Here is a 25,391-nt window from a genome sequence, read left to right as displayed (position 1 = left end):
GTTTTGTTGGCCCACTTGGCAGGCTGGCTGGAAACATTCAATTCCTGTATCGGCCGAGGACACCGTGAGTATCTTCTCAACCTCAACCTTGCGGCTGGAGACATGGCAACCGTCAGATCAAACCGACTGTCAGTCATCTCTCTCTAACGAAAGTACAGCCTATGGATCTCTGCAACTATGGATATGTTCATTTCTAGTTCAAGGATCAACATTCATAGTGAGTTCAAATCTATTGAATTAAATCTTCCCAGTTCTCCAACGTTCTGAGAATGCGCTGGCAGGTATTTTATCATTGTTAGACAGCTAGACTTTGGAGGAAGGAGGAATTCTATCCTGGTTGTGCTCTGAAAACTGGGACTGTTCAGGGTGGAGGCTGTATAGGTGCTGCTGATTTCTGCAGAAGACAAGAGAAGCAATGAGCTGCGCAATAGGGATGGTAACTTGAGTTTGTTATGAATACATTGACTTTAGTAGTAACAGGAGAGCAGCATGGTGAAGCTTACTTCATTCCATGGACATCAAGCTCTCTGTCTCCCCATGAATGATCACAATCCTGAACTGTTAACTCAAAGATTTTCTCCCCATAGCGGAGGGAGAAGTCAAATGTTGGCCAACATGTCACATAATGACCTTTCCAATCTATTATGAGACTGAATGAGATGAAAGTGGCTGGAAGAACTGTTAATGAGTGCAGGAGTAACAGAAGTGCCAGGATGATCCAAATGAGCCGGTCAGAAGCATAGAGGGCATTTAGCTAGCAATCTGGAGGGTTAGGGTGGGTGAGCACAAGTGAGAGAAGAAGCTGCCTACAGTCAGTCTAGAATTTCCACAATCACTTCCTTTAAGACTGTATGATGCAGGCTTTCAGGTTCTGGGGACTTGTCAGCCTTTGGTCCCATTTGTTCTCCTTCCCTTCCTCCCAGTCTGAAATATCACTATGACTCTGCCTCTGTCAACATCAAATTCCTCAGGGCAGCAGCCATTACCTGCTTAACCAACATGGATTTCTATTACTATTCAGCAAGGCCTTTGGTAAGATCCCATAAGAGAGACAGATAAAAGAAGCTCACGGGATCCAGGCTAACTTGGCAAAGTGGATCCAAAATTGGCTTCACGACAGGAGACAGAGGGTAGTGGTAGCAGGCTGTTTATGAGACTGGAGCCCAGCATCCAGTGGTGTACCACAGGGGATCACTGCTGGGTCCCTTATTGTTTGTAATATTCATTAATGATGTCGATGAAAATGTTGAGAGAAGGAGTGTGTCATGAGCGAGTTTGCGAGTGATACAAAGATTGGCCAGGTAATTGACTGTGGAGGACAAAGGTGTTAGGTTACAGAAGGCTATAAATAGATCGTTCAGATGGGCAGATCAGTGGCAGATGGAATTTAACCTTAATAAATATGGGACAAAACACTTGGAAGAAAGAACAAAACAAGGGAATACTCAGTGAATGGCAAGACAGTAGGAAGTTCAGAAAAACAGAGGAATTTCCTGGTGCTTGTCTACAGATCCTTGAAGTTGCAGAATTAGTGACTAGGATAGTTATGGAGGCACATGGGACACTTAGCTTTATTAATTACGGCATAGATTATAAGGGGGAGCAATGCTGGAGCTGTACAGGACATTGGTTGGGCCACAGCTGGAGTACTGTGTGCAGTACTATTGGAAGGATGTGATTGTACTAGAGTGAGTGCAGAGGAGATACACCAGGATGTTGCCTGGGATGGAGCATTTCAGCAATGAAGAGAGACTGAATCATCTTGGCTTGTTTCCTTTGGAGCAGTGAAGGTTGAAGTGTGACTTGATTGAGCTGTACAACATGATGAGGACACTGGGTGAACAGAAAGCAGTTGTTCCCATCAGTTAAAGCACCAATGACCAGAGTGGTAGGGGGAGGGGGAGGGGGAGGGAGGGTGATGGCAATTTTACAGTGAAAAGAAGAAGGAGGTGAAGAGGAGATTGAGGGGAAAAAAACTTTCTCACCCTGAAGGTGTGAGGGGTCTGCAATGCAGTGCCTGGGAGGGTAGTTGAGGTAGGAATCTTCAACCTTTAATAAAGAACTTGGATGAGGACTTAGAGTCATGGAGCTTGGCCCATATCCCTCTAAATCCTTCCTATTCATATACCTATCCAGATACCTTTTAAATGTGACAGTTGGTTCCATATATGCACCACTCTCTGCATGAAAATGTTACCCCTCAGGTCCTTTTCAAATCTTTTCCCTCCTTAAACCTATACCCTCTAGTTTTGGATTCCCAGTAAGGAGACCTTAGCAGTTCACCCTACCCATGCCCTTCATGATGTTATAAACCGGAAGTGTCATAGCATTCAAGGCTATTGGCTAATGTAGGAAAGTGGGACCAGTGTAGGTAGTTTTAGGTGGTACAGACTCAATGGGCCAAACAGCGTCTTCTGTATGATTCTATTACTGCACAGTTAACAGCCCATAGTCTGCCCTAGAGAAAAAGGTACTTTACTTTTAAGCTGCACTCCACAAACACATTAAAAACAAACAATGTCCTTTCAACTCTAGGGACTATTAATCTTTAAAGTGCACTCTTTATGACTGTTGTTGCTTTTCCCTTTAATGTTATACTGGCAGCATCCTCTTCTTTTGTGAAGGAAGGGGTAATGTATATACTCACTTAGTACCTCTGTTAGGTATCTCTTATCGCTTCATCCAAAGGAAGATTGCCTTTTGTCCATTGCCACCATTTTGCCTCTACTACCCCTTTTAAATATGATTCATTTAGAGAAGAATTCGGAGTTTCATTTTGTGTTACCTATTAGTCTGTTCTCATTCTCTCTTTGCTTCTCCAATTCCAATTTTTCAAACTGCTGTTTTTTCTATAATTACACATTAATTGATTCAAACTGCTGAAATTGTAATTACAAATTGTGAAATCATGCAAAAGAGATGCAGACCTTTATTACCAAGCGTCAGAAAAATATTATTAAAAAATTAACAAGGAGGAAATGAATTAATCTGGATGCATTAGAATTCTAATATTTTGTCACACTTGTTTTCATTAAATGTAAGATTCAGAACATAACACAAAAACTAACAATGGTTGGAATACAAAATGCAAATTAACATCCACGTCTAATAGCATTGAAATGGAACTGGCAAAGAACATTTTTGCAGTAAAATGTACAAACTGTATAGTGGTTGACAACTTTAACTACTTAGTGTCTTTTCTTATGTAAAACCTCAGCACTACGTACTTTGACATGCTGAAAACTGTAATGGTACTGACGAAATGTGATCAAGCAAGGATCAAAGGAGACAGCATCAAAAAGTGGACTGACTGATTTTTCATTTTAAAATCTCAAGGAGGGGATTCAGATTGTAAAACCTAATCCAGAAAACCAGGAGACAAAAAAAACCCAAGAGGTACATTTAAAGTTCAAGATACACTGGGAGGGGGCAGGGTGGGTGGTTTAGAGCGAGAACCCGACATAATTGCACAAAGCTGAAAATGTGTTGCTGGAAAAGCGCAGCAGGTCAGGCAGCATCCAGGGAACAGGAGAATCGACGTTTCGGGCATAAGCCCTTCTTCAGGAACCTGCCCGAAACGTCAATTCTCCTGCTCCTTGGATGCTGCCTGACCTGCTGCGCTTTTCCAGCAACACATTTTCAGCTCTGATCTCCAGCATCTGCAGACCTCACTTTCTCCTCATAATTGCACAAAGCACAATCTATGAAGTATAACAGAGTCTTCCATGTGGCACAAATCCCAAGGTTCTTTACAGAGCAAAGCAGATTGAAAGCTTAGGTGGGAGGTACTTGCGGACAGCAGTAAAAATTGAGAAAATTGCTGAAGAGAAAATGATGGTAAGATGAACAGGTGTAAAAAGGAGAATCAATTAGCTGTGAAGCAACTGGGAATATTATCAGGGTGCAAAAGGCATGTTACAAATGCAATTGATTCTTTAATTGCAGGGTGCAGTACCTGAAATGTTGGCTATCAATTGGGGAACCAAAAGTAGTTTGGAGAAAGTGTGAAGGAACATTTGAAAACAAGATATGACACCAAAAAAGAATAAGGTAATATGAGGTCAGATGACAAAACAGTTAGCCAAAAGCAAAAACAGGGTCGAAAAAGAGGATGCAATTATGGGATTGCAAAGCACGGAGCTGGTGTAGTCACCAATGGTGGAGCAATTACAAAACAGAAATGAACACAGCACCAGAATGAGAGGAGCACAGGCGTAATGTTGTGGTAAAGGAGGATATTTACAGAGACAAGGATGGTCAAGACCACAAAAAAGTTTAAAAAATAAGGATAGAATTTTAAAAACATTGCTTGGCCAGATGCTGACACAGGTCAGCAAGAGCAGAGATGGTGGGTGAAGAAGAGTTAAAGCACAGACAAGTAGGGTTTTGGTTCAGCTCAAGTTTATCGAGGGTAGAACATGGGAGATAAGTCTGGAATGCCTGGGTATCATTAGGGCCAGAGGTAACAAAGGCATGAATGAGAGTCGTAGCAGCAGGTGGACTACACCAGGAATGAAGTCTAGCAATATTGGAGAGGTGGCAAAAGACAAACACATTCTTGGGAGATAGCATGAATAGGAGGTTCAATACAAAAGAAACCAAGTACCTGGGAGGCAGCACAACTGACCAACCAGGACTTTCCTAAAGGACCTGCCAGAAACGTGAGAGAATCAAAGAGGGGGAAAAAATGTACTTAAGCTTGTCTTCAGCAATTTACCTGGGGCAGGTACATCTGTCCAAGTCAGCATTGGTAGGAGAGACAACCTAGTCCAGACTTGGTGGAGACAAAGTATTATCTTCATGTGGAGAATACCTTCTAATATGGTGCCTGACACTACTGCTAGATTTTTACAGCTCAAAAAATAGGCATCCAAGGGGAACTGGGTACTGTCCAGCATATCCTTTCAAACAACTACAAGCATGAGCTCAGGAAATTAACCCTGATTCAGTGATAGGAACAGGAGAGAATGGTAGGATCACCACCATGCATCCAAAAAATTCAAAATGATACACCAATCTGGTGAAGCTTCGACAAAGGGTTACATTCATGATAAACAGCTGAAGGAACGTGTGACAGATGGAGCAAGTCCAATGGATAGATCGAAGCTCTCAATGTGCCTTGAATTATCCAGCCGGGAATGGTGGGGGAATGTTAAACGAAACAAATGGTGGAGGTGGCTCCACAAGCATGACCATCCTCAAATGACAGCTGAGTGCAGCATATTAGTATTGAGGATAAGGATGACACATTGGGTGAAAAAACACCTTCAGCTGGAAATGCCAAGCAAATGATCCATCTCAGCTTCATTCTGAGGTTCCCAGCATTGTAGATGTCAGTCTTCAACTAATTTAAGTTACTCCATGATACCAAGAAATGGCTAAAGACATAGGGTTGTCCAAAGGCTATACTCTCCCACTAAGTCAGGAGCAGTGAAAACTTACGCTTCTTAACTAAACACATTGCTAGGTAAGTTATTCCAGTCGTTTCAACATTAATATCTATGTAACAATGTGGAAAATTGAGCTGTACAAAATAGACAGGGCTGGCAGGCGACCTTGCACCCCTAAGTCCCAAAACCACCCAGGAAATTTTAGCCACCAGGGCAGCCAATTGAAGCAAAGTTGCCCCAATATGCAGAAGTGACAGAATGTGTAAGCAGCTGGTCATCCAATCACAGGCAGTCTCAGAGAAACAGAAGGTGACCCTGATCAATGTTTCAGAAAAGCAACCAGCGCCCTGAGAAACGATGACTTGAGAATTCCATTTAAATGATCTGGGTATTTTAGTTTATTTATTCCTTACTTGTGCATGGGTGCTGAAAACAACTGTTTGGGATTAAGCATATACATTAATCATCTAACCTTGCTGTTTAAATTATTTCCCCCATTAAAGCTATCATGTATTTAATAAACAGTTTTCTGTTTGAGATACAAGACTGGTGTCAGGGATTAAATTAGTTACAAATATGATCAGGAACCATAGGAGTAATTATTAGGATTTTTCAGTGGTTTTAATTTTACTGTGTTGTGAATACAAGGTAGACAGGTTGATTTGGCTTGGTTGTCTGTCTCCATGTTATAACAGTACATTTTTCTACTAAGTTCACCATAACACTTGCATTTCTGTCTTAAATTTTCTAAAATCACATTGGAAGCCTTTTTCAGCAATTTCTCACATTCTTACAGTCAGCATTTCACTGTAATAGATCTCTGAATTGTGCAGCCCATATTTTTATAGCTATATTTCCATAGCTGCCTCATATTTCATTAGCAAATTGCCAAAACAATTCTGATCAACTTTATTGGCAGTTGCTTGATTTTCAGGGAAGGCTAATCAATCAAGTTGTTTAATAAAATGGGTATGGTCCAATAATTATAGACAGAAGATTTGGTTCAAATTTTTTGATAGCATAGTTGTGCATTTCTTCAGAAATTAAAATCACATTCCCGCTTATTTATTCCAGGTTTTAGGATCGGGGAAGCTGCATTTTGATACCTATTGTCAACATCAAGCAGTCTCAAGCCATAATACAGTAAAGTGAAGAGGACATAATATTTTACATTGAATAAATGGAACATGGAAGTGACTAGAATTTCACATACATGTGAATTATTGTAGCTTTGGTTACCATTCGCGACAAACGTGCAACAATTGTGCAAATGCTAAGATCCCAAACTGTAACAAACAATTTCATTTTTGTAGTGCTTTTTATAACTTAGGACATCTTGACATGTTTTACAATCAAACAAAATACTTTGGAAGTGCTGTCACTGTAGTAATAAAGAACACGTAATGAGATAAATAACAAAATAATTTAGGAGAGTTTAGGACCCCCAGTGACGAATTGGAAAACCAAAGCAAATCTTTCAGGAGTAAAATTGGGAAGCACTTGTATACTCATTGGTATTGAAATTGGTAAAAAAAAGTTTGGAACTCATCTGCAAAAGGCAATTAATGCTACATCTATATCAATATCAAAGTTAAATGAATTATTGTATATACATCTGTAATTGAGATCTGAGACACAGGAAAATAAAAGGATAATAATTGTCTGATTAAGAGCTTCCATCTTTCTACACATGTAAATATATTAGTTGTGACTTAACCAGCCTACAGACATCATGTTCAGGGTAATGGTTTTTTGCATGTAGGTGTATTAGTTATTTTGGAAAAGAAAGATTTATTTTTAACCTATGCCTTTGTTGTGCCAATGTATATATGATGTCCAGGAAATTAATACTTTCTTTGTGGTTAATGGATGGGTGATGATAACAGTATTAGAATTCCTCAATTCTCAACGAGTGTTCAAACATCGCATACATCAACACAAATACTGCAAGTAATGTAACCATGTGACTGGCTCACCTAATAAAAAAAGGTAGTCAGAATGTAAAAGGAGTCCTGAAAACCAGCACTGAAAATAAAAACCCTCGCTAATCAGGAGCAGCCTGAAAAACAATTTTGACTCCGGACGATCTGTCTGCAAAAAAGCAAGACAAATTCAAATCTGTAAAATTACTATTCTCCAGTGTCAGAAAAGTAATGGAAGGTGATGTCTTTGACAAAATGCTGTCTGATAAGAGTCACAAATACAGCAATATATTAGTTATCGGGCTCAGATGGAGTTTTACCAGAACCATGCAACTCCAGAGGTCACTACAGTCTTGATCGAAACTTACAGCAGACAAGTTCCAGAGGTGAAGAGCAAAATGAAAGTGACTATCCTTCATATTAAAGCAGCATTTGCCTGAGTGAGGCATCAAAGGAGCCCTAGAAAAATTAAAATCAATGAGAATCAGGGGAAATCTCTCCACTAGTTGCAATTGTATCCAAAACAGAACAAAATATTTGTGGCTATGGGAGATCAGTCATCTCAGTCACAGGGCATTTCTGCAGGTAGTGTCTTAGATCATCTTTAATGATTTTCCTTTCAACATAAAGTCAGAAATGGGAATGTTCACTATTCCACAATGTTCGATAGCGTTCAAAACTTCAGCTACTAAAAACATTCCACGTCTCTCCACAGAAAGACCTGGACAACATACAGGCTTGGGCTGATAAAAAGCAAGTTACATTTGCCTCACACAAGCGCCAGACATTAAGTGTCTCAAACTAGAAAGAATCCAAAATTGCCTCCAATACCACAACACAAAACAAATGAACGTAAAAATTATTTAAAATGTTTAAAGACGCGCTTTGTGTCAAGTATTTATCTGTTTAACTTTATGCAAGTATGCGTGAAGTAAACTTCAGAGACTTTTCAGAATCAAATGCATAGCTTCAAACAGAAAGTGAAATAAATCAGCTGTTTCACTAGTTCAGTTGTCTACAATTCTACAAATCTACTCAGATTTCAAGAGAAGTGCCGCATAAAGTAGATTTTTCCAAAGTCTCCTGACTGAACCTTCTTTCTAAAAACAAAATTGGTATTGAGGCGTCTATTATGGAATGAACTGGTGTGAAAACCACAGGAATGGAAGTTGTTTTAATATCAGTGGTCTGTTAACTTAATGTGATGGGAAGTTTAAATGAATTTGTTTCTAGCCTCTGGCCTTTCAGAAATCTTTCAAAAACATTAAGTTCAATTTTCTACTAGATTAAATTAAAACTTCCCCTTTCTAGTAAAAGGAAAGTGCAACAGACACAGTATATGGATGTAAGTTAGCTCGCTGAGCTGGAGGGTTTGTTTTCAGATGTTTCATCATCATGACTAGGTAATATCGTCAGTGAGAGTCTCCGGTGAAGCACTAGTGGTGTGTCTCACCTCTCTACTTATAGATCTTAGTTTCTTAAGGTGGGTGATGTCACTTCTGGTTCTTTTTTACCAAAGGAAGGTAGATGGGATCTAAATTGATGTTTTTATTGATAAAGTTCTGGTTAGAATGCCAGGCCTCTAGGAATTCTCGTATGTGTCTTTGTTTCACTTGTCCTAGGATGTGTGTGTTTTCCCAAACAAGCAGACATAATGCAACTAAAAACTATAGCTACACTACCTTACATCAAAGGCATATCAGAAATGACTTCCAGACTACTCAGACCTCTTGGCATCATGGTAGCCCACAAACCTACCGACACAGTTAAACAGCGACTAATGAACATAAAGGATCCATTAGATACAACCAGCAAATCTATAGTCATTTACTAAATACCATGCAAGAACTGTAAAAGACACTAGATCAGACAAACTGGCAAGGAAACTTGCCACCAGGATACTCAAACACCAACTACCCTCCAAAAGACATGATCCACGATCACTAGTTTCCATACATACAGACAAAGAAGGACATCACTTTGACTGGGACAGCACACACATCCTAGGTTAGGCGAAACAAAGACACGCACAAGAATTCTTAGAGGCCTGGCATTCTAATGGAGTCAGACATGTACAGCCGGAAACAGACCCTTTGGTCCAACTTGTCCATGCCAACCAGATATCCCAACCCAATCTAGTCCGACCTGCCAGTACCTGGCCCATATCCCTCCAACCCTTCCTATTTATAAACCCATCCAAATGCCTTTTAAATGTTGCAATTGTACCAGTCTCCACCACATCCTCTGGCAGCTTATTCCATACATGTACCACTCTGAGTGAAAAGGTTGCCCCTTAGGTCTCTCTTATATCTTTCCCCTCTCACGGTAAACCTATGCCCTCTGGGTTCTGGACTCCCCCCACCCCAGGGAAAAGGCTTTGTCTATTTATTCTATCTATGCCCCTGATGATTTTATAAACCTCTACAAGGTCACCCCTCAGCCTCCGACACTCCAGGGAAAACAGCCCTAGTCTAGACAACCTCTCCCTATAGCTCAAATCCTCCAACCCATGCAACATCCTTGTAAATCTTTTCTGAACACTTTCAAGTTTCACAACATCTTTCTGATAGGAAGGAGACCAGAATTGCATGCCAGAACTCCATCAATAAACACATCGACTTAGACCCTATCTACCTTTCCTTGAAGAAAAGAACTGGAAATGACATCACCCACCTTAAGAAACCAAGACCTATAAATAGAGAGGTGGGAATACCACCAGCACTTCACCGGAGACTCTCACTGACGATGTCACCTAGTCATGGTGATGAAACATCATAAAAAACAAGTCTTCCAGCTCAGTGAGCTAACTTACATCCAGATCATCAACCTGAGCTACAAATATTCTCAAAAATTGCCAGACATAGTATATAATTGGGAGAGAGGTGGGAATGGTATGTAATAACATAATATCAAGAATCAAACCATTTTATTTAAGGTTAAAAATCACACAACACCAGGTTATAGTCCAACAGGTTTAATTGGAAGCACTAGCTTTCAGAGCACCGCTCCTTCATCAGGTGGTAGTGACTATCACCTGATGAAGGAGTGATGCTCCGAAAGCTAGTGTGCTTCCAATTAAACCTGTTGAACCATAACCTGGTGTTGTGTGATTTTTAACTTTGTACAGCCCAGTCCAACACCGGCATCTCTAAATCATTTTATTTAAGTTCACATTTGCAGAGCTGGTGGACATTTGAACCTGCTGCTGATAGGCATGTTGTTGGTGGCACAGTGATAATGTCCCTACACAGGACCAAGAGACCTGGCTTCAAGATCCCCCCCACCGTTCCAAAGGTACATAAATAACATATCTGAATAAGTTCATCAGAAAAATTGGACAGGCATGTTGTTCCCAAAAAGAACCACTAGGTGGGAGAATTAAGCCTGTTAACAATCCTCAATGATCACACAAGTCTTCAGTACACACAGGCCTTATACTTAAACACCTGGAGATGACAGACAATGGAAAACAACATTTACTGTATCTCCTTCAGGAATAATGGAAAGTTTAAGCTTTCACAAAATTACTGAAAACAGATTTGGATTTCTTAAGGATGTAAAATTGGCAATTTTAATCAAAGTACATGGTAAATTTCCAAATGTTTTAAACAGAATGCATAATTTGCATGTGTAAATACAGCACGTACTGAATTTATGAAAAGACAAAAATCGAAACTACAATAAATCTAATCCTCAATTTTCACATTTTGACATTCTTCATGTCTGTTGATTTTCTCTTTGGCTTTCCAGTAAATGCACATTCCATTTTTTTGTATGAAATATGAAGAAACATGCTTGAAAAGAAAGAGTATAAAAATGGTAAACTATATTACTGGATAAAAAGCACGTTCCTCTTTTTAAAGTAAAAAAAGTACCAGGAGATTTATACAAAGAAACACATTCTCTCAGCTTTAATTGTTTCATAACAGATTTTATAATAAATAGACTTTGATTATAAATTTGTCAGTAGAGAGATGCACAGAAAGAGAATTGATCTTTTGATGAAAAAAAATGAATAGTGCATTAAGACAAAATCTCTCAGATATGTCATAAACAACAAACATCTCAACCATAAAACCTGTTCCTCAAACAAAGGCATTAGTTATCACCATGGCACCACGAAACCAACACAATTAAGTTTTTCATTCAAATAATTATTTGAAAAAGTTGCAGCATAATTATTAGCTTTTTGTATTCAGAGTAAAAGCACATCTATTACTTTCTGACTTAATTTTAGGTACTTTTCTCAACAATGCAATCCAACTGGAAAAGATTGAGAGCTGCAAATAGGATATTAGAGAGCAGTGCACAGACTGCCAGCCCTTGGTCTATTTAAAACTGGACAGATCTAATATGTAAATCTGCCATTTCTTTAACTTCATGTTGGCATCAACAATCTTCCATCACTGCAACTGTAATACACAAACCACGCACAGGAAGGAAGAGAATTCATCTTACCCCATATCTGGCTCACTGAAGGAAGAGGGATACGTAGGACTGAGGAGGAAAGAGAGAAAAGCTATAATATTTTTAAAAATAAACCACAACTATGTATATGTTTGCATTGTGGAACTATACATGTCATTATCAGCTGCATAAAAATACTAAGACTAATTTTCAACATTTGAAACATCAACTTTTACTCTATCAAAATGCAGTATTAAAGTTAATATATTAAAATAGACATAAAACCCAATAAAAAGCAGTGTAGGAATATCTTAATTAGGAAGTTAATCGGTACTAAAGTACAAATTATCCAGGTAGTGTCATTATATATCTCTGCGTCATACAGTCAGAGTTGTACAGCAAGGAAACACACCCTTTGGTCTATCTCCTTCGCAGTGATTAGGTATTTTAAATTAATATAGTCCCATTGGTCTCATTCCCCACATAATGATTCAGACAGAAAGGTCATGGGAGAGGCAGATAATTGATACAATAGTTAAGGTAACAGGATAAAAACCCCTGTGCTAGATATCACACATACTAAAATAAGCTAGGAAAGGGATATGGTTAAGGTGGCAATAAGTTTGAAAATAAAGTACTCCGGTCTCAAGAATCTTAACACCAATTCCATTGGGCTGAGTAGAGACCTGTCCAAGGTAAATTGCATAATAGACTAAATGCTAGTGATAAAAAAACGGTCAGAAATATTTAAATAAAAATACAACAACATGTTTAATTAAAAACAAAATCTTTGAAGATCCATCTCTCTGGCACATCTGGACCTTGTAAAAAAAAATCTCTGGACTTTATAAAGAAGGAACTTTTTTGGAGTGTTCCAGATGGAAGAGAATCACTAACTAAAAAAACTTTCAAATTCCTGGGGAATTCCCTTGGAGTCAGCTGCATCGGGAATTTCCACATAGTCCCAACGTCACAACTCCAATTTCTGCTGTCAAAACTGTTGTCTGTCCATAGGAAGAGTGATGAAATGAATCCAGTAACTGTAGTGAAGATTGTTGAATGTCATTTTCCAAAAAGATAAAGCGATATTTACCCAACGAGGAAACAAACTCTGGAAACTGAATTTAAATAATGATCAAATGGATTTCACCAAGTAAGGTCATGCTTCATCAATTCTTAGGAAAAGTTAAAGAAGAAAAAAGGAAAAAAAGGTTATGATATAAAGTACCACATTCCAAACAAAACAAATTTCTGGAAAATCTCAGTAGATCTGGCAGTTATCTGTGAAGACAAAGCCGAGCTAATATTTCAGATCGAGTGACCCATCTTCAGAACCACAGAACCAAAGTACCACATTAGTTGATTCATGACTAAAGTTAGCCCAGGCAAGGGCAGATTTTTGTACAGTGTTTTCAGAGACCTTTAAAGTTGCTGGACCGATGCAGATCTGGAATCCTGCTCCCATTTCAGTACATTCGATTTCTGTTTGTTATGGAAAGGCCTCAACTACAGTGTGCGTCCTACAACTTTTTGTCGAGATGTAAATGCTTGTGAAAGAAGGACAAGATATGTAGAATTGTCAAGGTCAGTGATTGGATAAAACCTGTTGAGCTTCAGTAGATGTTTGTTGTCTCAAGTCAAAGGTTTTATTATCAGCGCTTAACTGCTTTTACAGTTTGTCATTACCACAGAAAGGGACCATAAGTACTGAAGTTTGATTGATAGCTCCAAGCTGTTATTCAAGATTTAGATGTCTTGTAGCGTTATAAGTAAAGGGTGTGATGAGAACCAGAACGTACAGTAGCAGAATTAGGCCATTTTGGGCCATCAAATCTATTCCACCATTCTATTAATGCTTCTCAATACCATTCTCCTGTGTTCTCCCTGTAACCTTTGACCCCCATTAGTGCACCAGGAGGGTTGAGGAAGTAAGTGCCAGATGGGGAGAGTGCAGGGAGTCCATCAGGGTGCCAGAATTGTGAGGGAGCAGCATTTCAGGTGGGTGAGAGGGTTAGAGTTGGATGGGCACTTTGTTATTAGAGTTTTAATAACAGATTAAGTACTTCAGGATGATATAAATGCAGTGAATAGGTTTCCATACTTAGACTAATTACAGGCAATCACAAGGTTGCAAATGGGTTTTGTTCTGGAGTAAAATATAAAGAAACCATTCGTGCATACGAGGAATCATTTTGATGTTTGATCTTTAAAATTTCACCACTGCCGGTCAGAGACGCTGTATACTGCGTATGATGAAGTCTGAAATAGAAACTTAAAATTTTTATTTGATTTCATTTTAGTATGGCTCCTGAGGTTTGACCATGGCAGATATAAGTTAATACAGTGGGTGCAAGGCAAAGGGTAGTGGATGGGGCAGAACTGGTTGGCATGAACAGTATGGGCTGAAAATGTGTTGCTGGAAAAGCGCAGCAGGTCAAGCAGCATCCAAGGAGCAGGAGAATCGATGTTTCAGGCATAAGCCCTTCTTCAGGAAGGTTCCTGAAGAAGGGCTTATGCCCGAAACATCGATTCTCCTGCTCCTTGGATGCTGCCTGACCTGCTGCGCTTTTCCAGCAACACATTTTCAGCTCTGATCTCCAGCATCTGCAGCCCACACTTTCTCCATGGACAGTATGGGGGACATTATGGTGGTTAAGAGCAGTGGTTGGCCTGACCTGGCATGGATGGAGAATGGGTAAGTAGTGGGAGAGTATTTGGTGTGAAGACGAGATTTAAATGATACAACTGAAACAAAGTAGATCTGTTATCTACTCTATCCTAGCACATAACTGCCCCTCAGATCACCTCCCATCGGGAGGGAACGAGCCCTGGAAGAAATTCGGGTCTGTTCAGTCAAGGGTTGTATGGCAGTCAAAGCTGGCTATAAAGCAGAGTAGGGACCAATGGTAAAAGACTCAGGAGGTGGCATATGACGTTCTGTAAGGATTGCAGCTGGAACCACTGTTGCTCACTGTTTACATTAAGACGTTTCATCTCAAGAATCAAAAACACAGTTTTAAAATGAACAGGTGACTTCAAACTGGAGACTGTAGCTAATATTGTTAAATATTGGTAACAAAATGCTCATAACTTTACAACTGGACAGAAAATTAATTTGCTATTTACAAAACCTGAGAGGTGGTGCAATTCAGTTGGAGGAATAAGAATCAATGATGATCCTAAAATGGGTTCGAGAAGCACAGGGCCTAGGGCCTAGGGCTACAGATCCATAGAAGGTTAGATTTAGCACTGCAAGATAACAAGGCTCAAAAAAAGATACAAACAAACCACATGGATTCATTTCCCAAGGAATGTAGTTTAAAACAGAACTTAAGTATAAATAGAATTTTAGTTTCAAAAGAATGAACCCTTTGAATGTATTTGATTAATTAGGAATTGCAAGAGTTACAATGAGAAACATTTAGGGTAATTATCTTCAGTGCCAGTGAGCTTGATTGGAAGTAATTAAACATATCTCTGAAAGGATGTTTATATTTACAACAATGAGATTCAATATTCTGTGGTGAGTTTATTGCATCAAAACACATAATAAGTACAGCATCATCTCTAACCTGCAGCAATGTCTGCATGCTATTATGCCAGGGCTTTTGAAGATCATGAAAGAAATGGTGTGGGGTCTTTTGAAGAGTGTTAGCTGAACAAGGCCTCAGGGCCCAATCGTATCTACGCCAGGTTATTGAGAGAGGCAAGAGAGGAGATTGCTGGGGAATTGACCAACATCTTTGTAACCTTGCTAACTACTGGAGGGGTCCTGGAGGACTGGTAAGAAGCTAATGTTGTTCCTCTGCTCAAGAAGGGAAATAGGGATAATCCAAGAAACTGGAGACTGCTGAGTCTCACATAGGTGTTTGGGAAGCTACTGGGGAGAATTCTTAGGGATAGGAATTATGCACATTTGGAAAAGCATGGCCTAATTAGGGACAGTCAGCATGGCTTTGTGCAGGGCAGGGCATGGCTTATTAATTTGATTGGATTGTTTGAGAAGCTGACGAAAGTGTTCAGTGAGAATAGAGCATTGGATATTGTCTACATTGATTTTAGTAACACTTTCAACAAGGTCCCTCATAATAGACTCATCCAGGAGACTAAAATGCATGGGATCCACAGTGACTCGGCTGCTTGGATTCAGAATTGGCTTGCCCCGAGGACAGAGGGTAGTGGCAAAAGTATGTTTTTTTCTAATTGGAGGTCGGTAACTAGTGATGCTCTGCAGGGATCCATACTAGGACCTTCACTGGCAGCACGTTCCAATCTCCTACTATTTTCTGTGTAAAAAAGAATTTGTCCCTCATATCTCCTTTGAATTTTTCCCTATTCACCTTATTTATTTATATCAATGACTTTGGACAAAAATGTAGATGGGTGGGTTAGTAAGTTTGCAGATGATAAAGATCGGTGGAGTTGTGGATAGTGTAGAAGGTCGTCAAATGATACAACAGGTTATAGGTCAGTTGCAGATCAAAGCAGAGAAATAGCAGATGGAGTTTAATCTGGTTAAGTGTGAGGTGCTGCACTTTGGGAGATCAAATGTTAAGGAAAAATTATAGAGTTAATGGCAAGACCGTGAACAGAATTGATGTACAGAGGGACCTTTAGGTTCAAGTTCATAGCTCCCTGAAAATGGCAACACAAGTAGATAGGGTGGCAAAGAAGGCTTTTGACACGCCTGGTTGGGGTATTGAGTACAAGAGTCAGGATGTCACATTGCAGATTTAGAAGACTTTGGTTAGGCCACGCTTAGAATATTGCATTCAATACTGCTCACCACATTACAGGAAGGATGTGGAGGGTGCAGAAGAGGTTTATCAGGATGCTGCCTGGATTAGAGGGCGTGAGCTATAAAGAAATGTTGGACAAACACAGATTGTTTTCTCTGGAGCAGCAGTGCCTGAGGGGAGACTGGATAGAAGTCTATAAAATTATGAGATGCATAGATAGGCTTGACAGTCATAATCATTTTCCCACAGCTGAAATGTCTAATACTAAAGGGTATGAATTTATAAGGTGAGAGGGGGAAAGTTCAAAGGACAGATGAGGGGCAAGTTTTTTTTTAAAACACAAAGAGTGGTTGGAGATTGGAATGCACTGCCAGGGGTGGTGGTGGAGGCAGCTACGATAAGGACATTTAAGAGACTTTTAGATAAGCACATGAATATGCAAAGAATGGAAGGATATGGACCAAGGGCAGGCAGAAGGGATTAGATTAATTTGGCATCATGTTTGCCACTACATCATGGGCCAAAGGGCCCTTTCATGTCCTGTATTGTGTTCTATCTTAGGACAAAGTGAGGACTGCAGATGCTGAAGATCAGAGTCAAACATTGTGGCACTGGAAAAGCACAGCAGGTCAGGCTCAGGATTAGGGATGCTGACAGAGACTGAGGGGAAAACTTGTTATCACTAATTGCCCATATAAAATGCTCAGATTCAGATATGTTTGTGACCCTTCTTCCAATTCTAACTGTACAGTATTCCCTCTTACTTCAGTGCTGTGTCTGTCTATTCACATTCCACACTAGTCATCCAACTGAAATTACCAACCTGTTACAAATTGATCTCTGACTTTACAAAATACCTTTATACTGCACCTACTAAATTTCAGGTGCACCATTAACCAGAGCAATCAGCAAGGAGATTTTCATACCGGGCTATATTCAAATCAAAATTTTATAGCTAGCTAAAGAAAGGCCAGGTGCATCCAATCCTTTGTGCCATTCAATCACCAGCACTGAGCTTTTACTATAGACAAACAATATTGATAAATAGACAGTTTTGATTTACTACAGGAATGGAAACATCATGCGAGTTTACTTAAAATAATTTAAGTTCCTCCCACACTAACACTGAGCTGGTCACTACAGGTTGTGTAAAATTAGTCCATGTTATTCTGATACCTGATTTTCCCCTCCCGTTGAGAAACTGCCTTGGTTTGATCCAGTGTTTTTCTGTTACAGTTCATCAAGTTAGCATCTCAGCAGGTGAAGAGAATCTTGATTCTATTATGATATGGTACAGTGCCCAAATAAAATCAAGAGTATCCAGCAAATGAATTCAGATTGTCACTTGATGATATGAAAGAAGCTGAATGATATTACCTTCTGCATGAGAAACCTGTGTTGAACAGTCTTCAACCCAAAAAACAATGGAGTTTTACACAACAAAACATCTCAATAATTAAAACAAAACATTCACCTGACTAGAAAGCATACAGCAAAATTTTCATGCTTACCCAAAATCTCGGCCCAACATCACCTGGAGCCAAAAGAGAAAGGAGTTCAGATTCTCGTGGCCAGTACAATTTGGAATGTTTCAGAAGGATAGAAGGCTACAAGTCAACAGCATTGATACTCCAAAGCATTTGTAAACCTTGATGTCTGCTTCATCTTCACAAAAAGCGTCCATTCTGAACAAATCACAAGCTTTAAGATTCACTTCTATCATTAATGGCAGCAACCACTTTTCCACAGGAACAAAATGAAACTGAACATCAATAACTTGAAGAGGAACAGAAATTACAGTAAATCTCAATGACAAGGTCAAAATGCACTGGCCCCATGAGCTGCTTTTACATCATCAGTCACAAATTAAAAATGATTAAAATTATATCCTCTATATTTTGGGAAAATAACCTACCTCTTAAAATGCACTTCACAAATGGACCAGTTCCTTTGGTACAGCTGTAAATTTATGCATTTGAAGCTAAAAAGAGTGAATACTAAGTACCTGAACTGCTGTTCTCTATTATCCAGCCACAAAAAGGTTCTTACCATGTTTAAAAAAGGTGATGATTGCCAAGCTGATTGGGTGGAGAGGAGAGTGTAAATCTTTGATCGCTCAAAAGAAGTCCATTGCTCAGTGAACAATGGGGCTCTTGAGGGTAAATGAGAAAGTGGGTTCATCTGGTCACAAGACAGAAATAAAAGTCCAAATAAACTTGTGCTGAACCAATTGCTCTTTTAAAAAGGTATGCATTCCTGCACCATCTCATTTAAATAATTCGATACACATCTAGATTCGAATAATAATAAATCAGGAAGTACTTCTTCAAAGCCATTTCATATATCTCCTGGGCACTGCTGCTTCAGTTATATAGATATTATATACAGAAAAGGTGATTCTGCAAGGAAGCACCAGTTTATTAATTGCATACTAACAACATCTACAACATCTAAGCTCTCAGTACAAAATATTCACAATTATCTTTTATTCCAAATTACAAAAATGGGCTCACCTCAGAACCTGTTGATGTGAAATGCTGCTGAATTTGTGGTGAATGCATTTGAAATGTAATTAATATATACAAAGCTGTTCCATCTGTCCTAAATCAAGCCTGGTTGTATCCTTTCTAGTTGCTTGTCAATCATTGAAAACCAACCAAACCATTTACAATTGGACTTTTTAGAATAATATCCATAAAAGTAGAACACTACATGAATGATATCACCCAATCAGTATTTCTAGATTTAACTAGATTTTCTATTCAGCTCTGGGGCATGGTCATTCAACTTGGCATCCTAACTAAAACGAAAATCAAAATTATACTTAGAGTCATAGAGGTGTACAGCATGGAAACAGACCCTTCGGTCCAACCTGTCCATGAAGACCAGATATCCCAACCCAATCTAGTCCCACTTGCCAGCACCCGGCCCATATCCCTCCAAACCCTTCCTATTCATATATCCATCCAAATGCCTTTTAAATGTTGCAATTGTACCAGCCTCCACCACTTCCTTTGGCAGCTCATTCCATACATGTACCACCTTCTGTGTGAAAAAGTTGCGCCGTAGGTCTCTTTTATATATTTCCCCTCTCAACCTAAACCTATGCCCTCCAGTTCTGGACTCCCCGACACCAGGGAAAATACTTTGCCTACTTACCCTATCCATGCCCCTCATAATTTTGTAAACCTCTACAAGGTCACCCCTCAGCCTCCGACGCTCCAGGGAAAACAGCTCCAGCCTGTTCAGCCTCTCCCTGTAGCTCAGATCCTCCAGCCCTGGCAACATCCTTGTAAATCCTTTCTGAACCCTTTCAAGTTTCACAACATCTTTCCAATAGGAAGGAGACCAGAATTGCACGCAATATTCCAACAGTGGCCAAACCAATGTCTTGTATAGCCGCAACATGACCTCCCAACTCCTGTACTCAGTTCTCTGACCAATAAAGGAAAGCATACCAAATGTCGCCTTCACTATCCTATCTACCTGCGACTCTACTTTCAAGGAGCTATGAACCTGCACTCCAAGGTCTCTTTGTTCAGCAACACTCCCTAGGATCTTACACTTAAGTGTATAAGTCCTGCTAAGATTTGCTTTCCCAAAATGTAGCACCTCGCATTTATCTGAATCTGAATTAAACTCCATCTCCATCTAGTCAAGATTCTGTTGTAATCTGAGGTAACCCTCTTCGCTGTCCACTACACCTCCAATTTTGGTGTTATCTGCAAACTTACTAATTGTACCTCTTATGCTTGCATCCAAATCATTTATGTAAATGACAAAGAGGACCCAGCACCGATCCTTGTAGCATTCCACTGGTCACAGGTCTCCAGTCTGAAAAACAACCCTCCACCACCACCACTCTCAGTCTTCTACCTTTGAGCCAGTTCTGTATCCTAATGGCTAGTTCTCCCTGTATTCTGTGAGATCTAACCTTGCTAATCAGTCTCCCATGGGGAACCTTGTCGAACGCCTTATAGATCATAGAATGTTCATATAGATCACATCTACTGCTCTGCCCTCATCAATCCTCTTTGTTACTTCCGCAAAAAACTCAATCAAGTTTGTGAGACATGATTTCCCACGCATTGGTTAAAAAAGTAGTGATACTGTCTGGGAAAGGTTAATACAGATATGACAATTTGATTAACAAAGTAGTCCATAACTTCGTGCACTATGGGGCTTTTGAGGCTAAATGAGAATATGGTTTCACTGAACACAAGACAGAAATAAGTCCAACTCAGATAGTCTGTTGTAAAGCAGGAGACATGACCTATGTCAGAGGCTATTCCTCCTTCACAAAATTTGAACAGGTCAGCAACACAAGAATCGGAACTCGATGTCCAATATCATCATTCAGTGCTTTACCTATTGCTCAGCACAAGGCTCTTCCAGACAATGCTATCAACTGCAGTCTTCTCCTCCTCAACATATGGTTAAACAGAGAATCAATGATTATCAGAAACACTGCACCATGTTTTAAACCTCGGAAACCTGTTGCTTAACAGTACCATAGAACATTCTCTCCAAATACTTCATGACAAATATTTGAAGCCTCAATTGTAGAAACAGCAGTTCTTCCCTTGCAACTAAAGCGCAGATTTTTTTAATATCCAACCTTCAAATGATAAGCCAGAAGTTGGGTCTTTCTAGACTTCCCTGTAAAATTGCACATCTGCAGAATTTAATGCAACAATATTTCAGGGATATCAATCTGTTATTTAGCCCGAACATGATTTTGTGTGGTCTAGTAACAAGATTTGTTTCATTATGAGATTACAATTATTATTCAAGACTTCATTTGAGCAAAAACTGTAGCAATAAAATTAGCATCGCTGTCTTTACTCTAGTGCAAAGGCACATACCGATACCAGTGGCTCTAAATGAAGAAGGTGATTCACTGATTTTTTTATTTGGAAGTGGTGCCACCTTAAAAGGAGAACTTGTTGATTCCAATGATATCGAACAGGAAACCAGATTTTAAAAAAAGAGCTTGACATTTCTTCAAATCAGAATTCTTTACAGATGCTGCAAATGTGACTGCTGAGCTCGTTTAAACACTCTTCAAATGCCTAATTAGGAAAAAGGAATGCAACTTTTTGTTCCGATCTTAACACTTAAAAATAAAGAGGGATGTGACCTCGGGATAGATCTCCAACTTGTTGCATTTTCTGGTTCGTTACCCGTGCCATGTGATAGCTAGGCAAGGAATAGGGAGAGATATCAGCTGAACACGTGGCTGCAAGGATGGTGCAGGAGGGAGGGTTTCAGGTACTTGGATAATTGGAGCTCATAATGGGGAAGGAGCTCTACAAACAGGACGGTCTTCACTTGAACCAGAGGGGTACTAATATCCTGGGTGGGAAATTGAGGGAGGGTTTCAGGTACTTGGATAATTGGAGCTCATAATGGGGAAGGTGGGAGCTCTACAAACAGGACGGTCTTCACTTGAACCAGAGGGGTACTAATATCCTGGGTGGGAAATTTGCTGGTGCTATTCAGGTGGGTTTAAACGAGCTCAGCAGGGGGATGGGAACCTGAGGTGTAGATGCAGTGCACAGAAGGACGAGAGTAGGGAGGACAGGGACAAGATTTCAGGGTCACAGGAATGTGCTGGCAGACAGCAAGCTGGTTTGAAGTGTGTCTACTTCAACGCCAGAAGTATCAGAAATAAGGTAGGTGAGCTTGCAGTATGGATAGGTTGCTGGGACTTCGATGTTGTGGCCATTTCAGAGACATGGATAGAGGCAGGGTGAGGAATGGATGTTGCAGGTTCCAGGGTTTAGTTCTTTCATCAAGAACAGGCAAGGTGGTAAGAGTGGAGGAGGTGTGGCCTTGTTAGTCAAGGATAGTATACTGGTGACTGAAAGAACTTTTGACGAGGACTCGTCTACTGAGGTAGTGTGGGCTAAGGTTTGAAACAGGAGAGGAGAGGTCACACTGCTTGGAGTTTTATTTTATAGGCCTCCGCAGAGTTCCAGGGAGGTGGAAAAGAGGATTGGCAAAATTATTCTGGGTAGGAGTGAAAGGAACAGGGTGGTCATTATGGGGGTCTTTAACTTCCCCAACATTGATTAGAAATGCCAGAACTCTAGCACGTCGGATGGTTCAGTTTTTGGCCAATGTGTGCAAGAGGTTTCCTGACACAGTATGTCGAAGGGCCGACAAGAGGGGAGGCCACACTGGATCTGGTGCTTGGTAATGAACCAGGCCAGGTGTTTGATTTAGTTGTAGGTGAGCACTTTGGAGCGAGTGACTATAATTCCGCTGTTTAGTTTAGCGATGGAAAGGGATAGGTACATGCCACAGGTCAAGAGTTATCGATGGGGCAAGGGCGATTATAATGCGATTAGGCAAGAATTAGGATGCATAGAATGGGGTGGCAAAATGTGGGCATTCAGACAATGGAAATGTGGAGCTGGTTTAAGGGACAGATGTTGCATGTCCTTGATAGGTATGTCCCTGTCAGGCAGGGAGGAAGTGATAAAGTAAAGGAACCATGGTTTACTACAGAAATTACATCTCTTGTTAAACGGAAGGAGGCTTATGTGATGATGAGGCAAGATGGTTCAGATGAGGTGACGGAGCGTTACAGATCAGCTAGGAAGGATTTTAAAAAGAGAGAGTTAAAAAGAGCAAAGAGAGGACGTGAGCAATCTTTAGCAAATAGAATAAAGAAGAACCCTAAAGCTTTCTATAGGTATGTGAGGAACAAAAGGATGACTAGGGTAGGAATAGGGCCAGTCAAAGACAGAAGTGGGAAGTTGAATGTGGACCCTGTGGAGATCGGAGAGGTACTAAACGAACATTTCTCATTGGTTTTCCCTCAGGAAAAGGAGGATATTGTAGAGGAGAAGAATGAGGTATGAGATATTAGACTAGAAAGGATCAAGGTTATGGACAGGTGTTATCAATTCTAGAAGTGAAAGTAGACAAGTCCCCTGGGCCAAATGGGATTTATCCGAGGATTCTCTGTAAAGTGAGGGAGGAGATGGCGGAACCTTTGGCCTTATCTTTGAGTCATCATTGTCTACTGGTTTAGTACCAGAGGACTGGAGGATTGCAAATGTTGTGCCCTTGTTCAAGAAGGACAGTAGAGATGTCCTTGATAATTACAGACCAGTGAGCCTTATATTTGTTGTAGGAAAAGTTTTGGAATGGACTATAAGAGATAGGATTTATAATCATCTAGCAAGCAACAATTTGATTTCAGATAGTCAATATGGTTTTGTCAAGGGCAGGTCATGTCTCACAAACCTCATTGGGTTTTGAGAAGGTGACCAAGCATGTAGATGAGGGTAGGGCAGTTGACGGTGTATACATGGACTTCAGTAAAGCCTCTGATAAGATTCCACATGGTAGGCTGTTGGAGAAAATGTAGAGGCATGGGATTGAGGGTGATTTAGCAGTTTGGATTACGAATTGGCCATCTGTAAGAAGGCAGCAAGTGGTGGTTGATGGAAAATATTCAGCCTGGAGTCTGGTTACTGGTGATGTGGCACAAGGATCTGTTTTGGGACCACTGTTCTTTGTTATTTTTATAAATGACTTAGATGCAGGCATAAGTAGATGGATTAGTAAATTTGCAGATGACACTAAAGTCATCGAGGAGTAGTGGATAGTTTGGAAAAATGTTACAGGTTGCAGGGGGACTTGGATAAACTGCAGAACTGGGCTGAGAGGTGGCAAATGGAGTTCAATGCAGCTAAATGTGAGGTGATACATTTTGGGAAGAATAACAGGAAGGCAGAGTACTGGGTCAATGGAAAGATTCTTGGTAGTGTGGATGTGCAAAGGGATCTTGGATTCCATGTGCATAGATCCCTGAAAGTTGCCACCCAGGTTGATAGTGCTGTTAAGAAGGAATACAGTGTGTTATGTTTCATCAGTAGAGGGAATGAGCTCTGGAGCTGCAATAATATGCTGTAACTATACGAACGCTAGTGCAGCCACAGTTGGAATATTGTGCACAGTTCTGGTCGTCATATTTCGGGAAGGATGTGGAAGCATTGGAAAAGGTGCAGAGGAGATTTACAAGGATGTTGCCTGGTCTGGAGGGAAGGTCTCATGAGGAAAGGCTGAGAGACTTGGGTCTGTTCTCATTGGAAAGAAGAAGGTTGAGAGGGGATTTGATAGAGACATACAAGTTTACCAGAGGATTAGATAGGGTAGACAGTGAAAGCATTTTTCCTAGGATGATGACATCAGGTTGTACGAGGGGGCAGAACTACGAATTGAGGGGTGATAGATTGAAGACAGATGTCAGAGGCAGGTTCTTTACACAGAGAGTGGTAAGGGCGTGGAATGCCCTGCCTGCCAACGTAGTTAACTCAGCCACACTAAGGAGATTTAAACAATCCTTGGATAAACACATGGATGACTTTAACTTTCCCAATATTGATTGGAACCTCCTTCGAGCAGAAGATTTGAATGGAGCTGTTTTTGTAAGGTGTGTTCAGGAGGGTTTCTTAACTCAGTACGTTGACAGGCCAACGAGGGGAGAGGCCATTCTAGACTTGGTGCTCGGAAACGAGCCGGGGCAGGTATCAGATATGGTGGTGGGAGAGCATTTTGGGGATAGTGACCATAACTGCCTCACATTCTACATAGCTATGGAGAAGGAGAGGATTAGGCAAAATGGGAGGATATATAATTGGGGAAGAGGAAACTATGATGCAATTAGACATGAGTTAGGAAGCATGGATTGGGAGCAATTGTTCCATGGTAAAGGCACTACAGACATGTGGAGACTGTTTAAGGAACAGTTGTGGCAAGTGATGAATAAATATGTCCCTCTGAGACAGGCAAGAAGGGGTAAGATAAAGGAACCTTGGATGACGAGAGCAGTGGAGCTTCTCGTCAAAAGGAAAAAGGTAGCTTACATAAGGTGGAGGAAGCTAAGGTCAAGCTCAGCTCCAGAGGATTACAGGCAG

General features: G+C 40.3%; 1 long non-coding RNA gene across 1 annotated transcript in view; it reads right to left on the bottom strand.

Moving 5' to 3' along the window:
- Positions 1-211: 211 nt before the first annotated feature.
- LOC122551841 overlaps positions 212-25,391 on the bottom strand; it is a 61,757-nt gene continuing 36,577 nt past the window's right edge. The window contains exons 2-4 of the long non-coding RNA XR_006312207.1: positions 17,970-17,992; positions 11,771-11,809; positions 212-394 (exon numbers count right to left, since the gene is read on the bottom strand). This is a non-coding gene — a long non-coding RNA (uncharacterized LOC122551841). The remainder of the gene's footprint in view (positions 395-11,770; positions 11,810-17,969; positions 17,993-25,391) is intronic.

This window comes from Chiloscyllium plagiosum, chromosome 1, assembly GCF_004010195.1.
Source record: "Chiloscyllium plagiosum isolate BGI_BamShark_2017 chromosome 1, ASM401019v2, whole genome shotgun sequence".
NCBI classification, from domain to species: domain Eukaryota; kingdom Metazoa; phylum Chordata; class Chondrichthyes; order Orectolobiformes; family Hemiscylliidae; genus Chiloscyllium; species Chiloscyllium plagiosum.
Note: the sequence above shows the minus strand (reverse complement) of the source record. Positions and strands in the feature narration are given on the sequence as shown.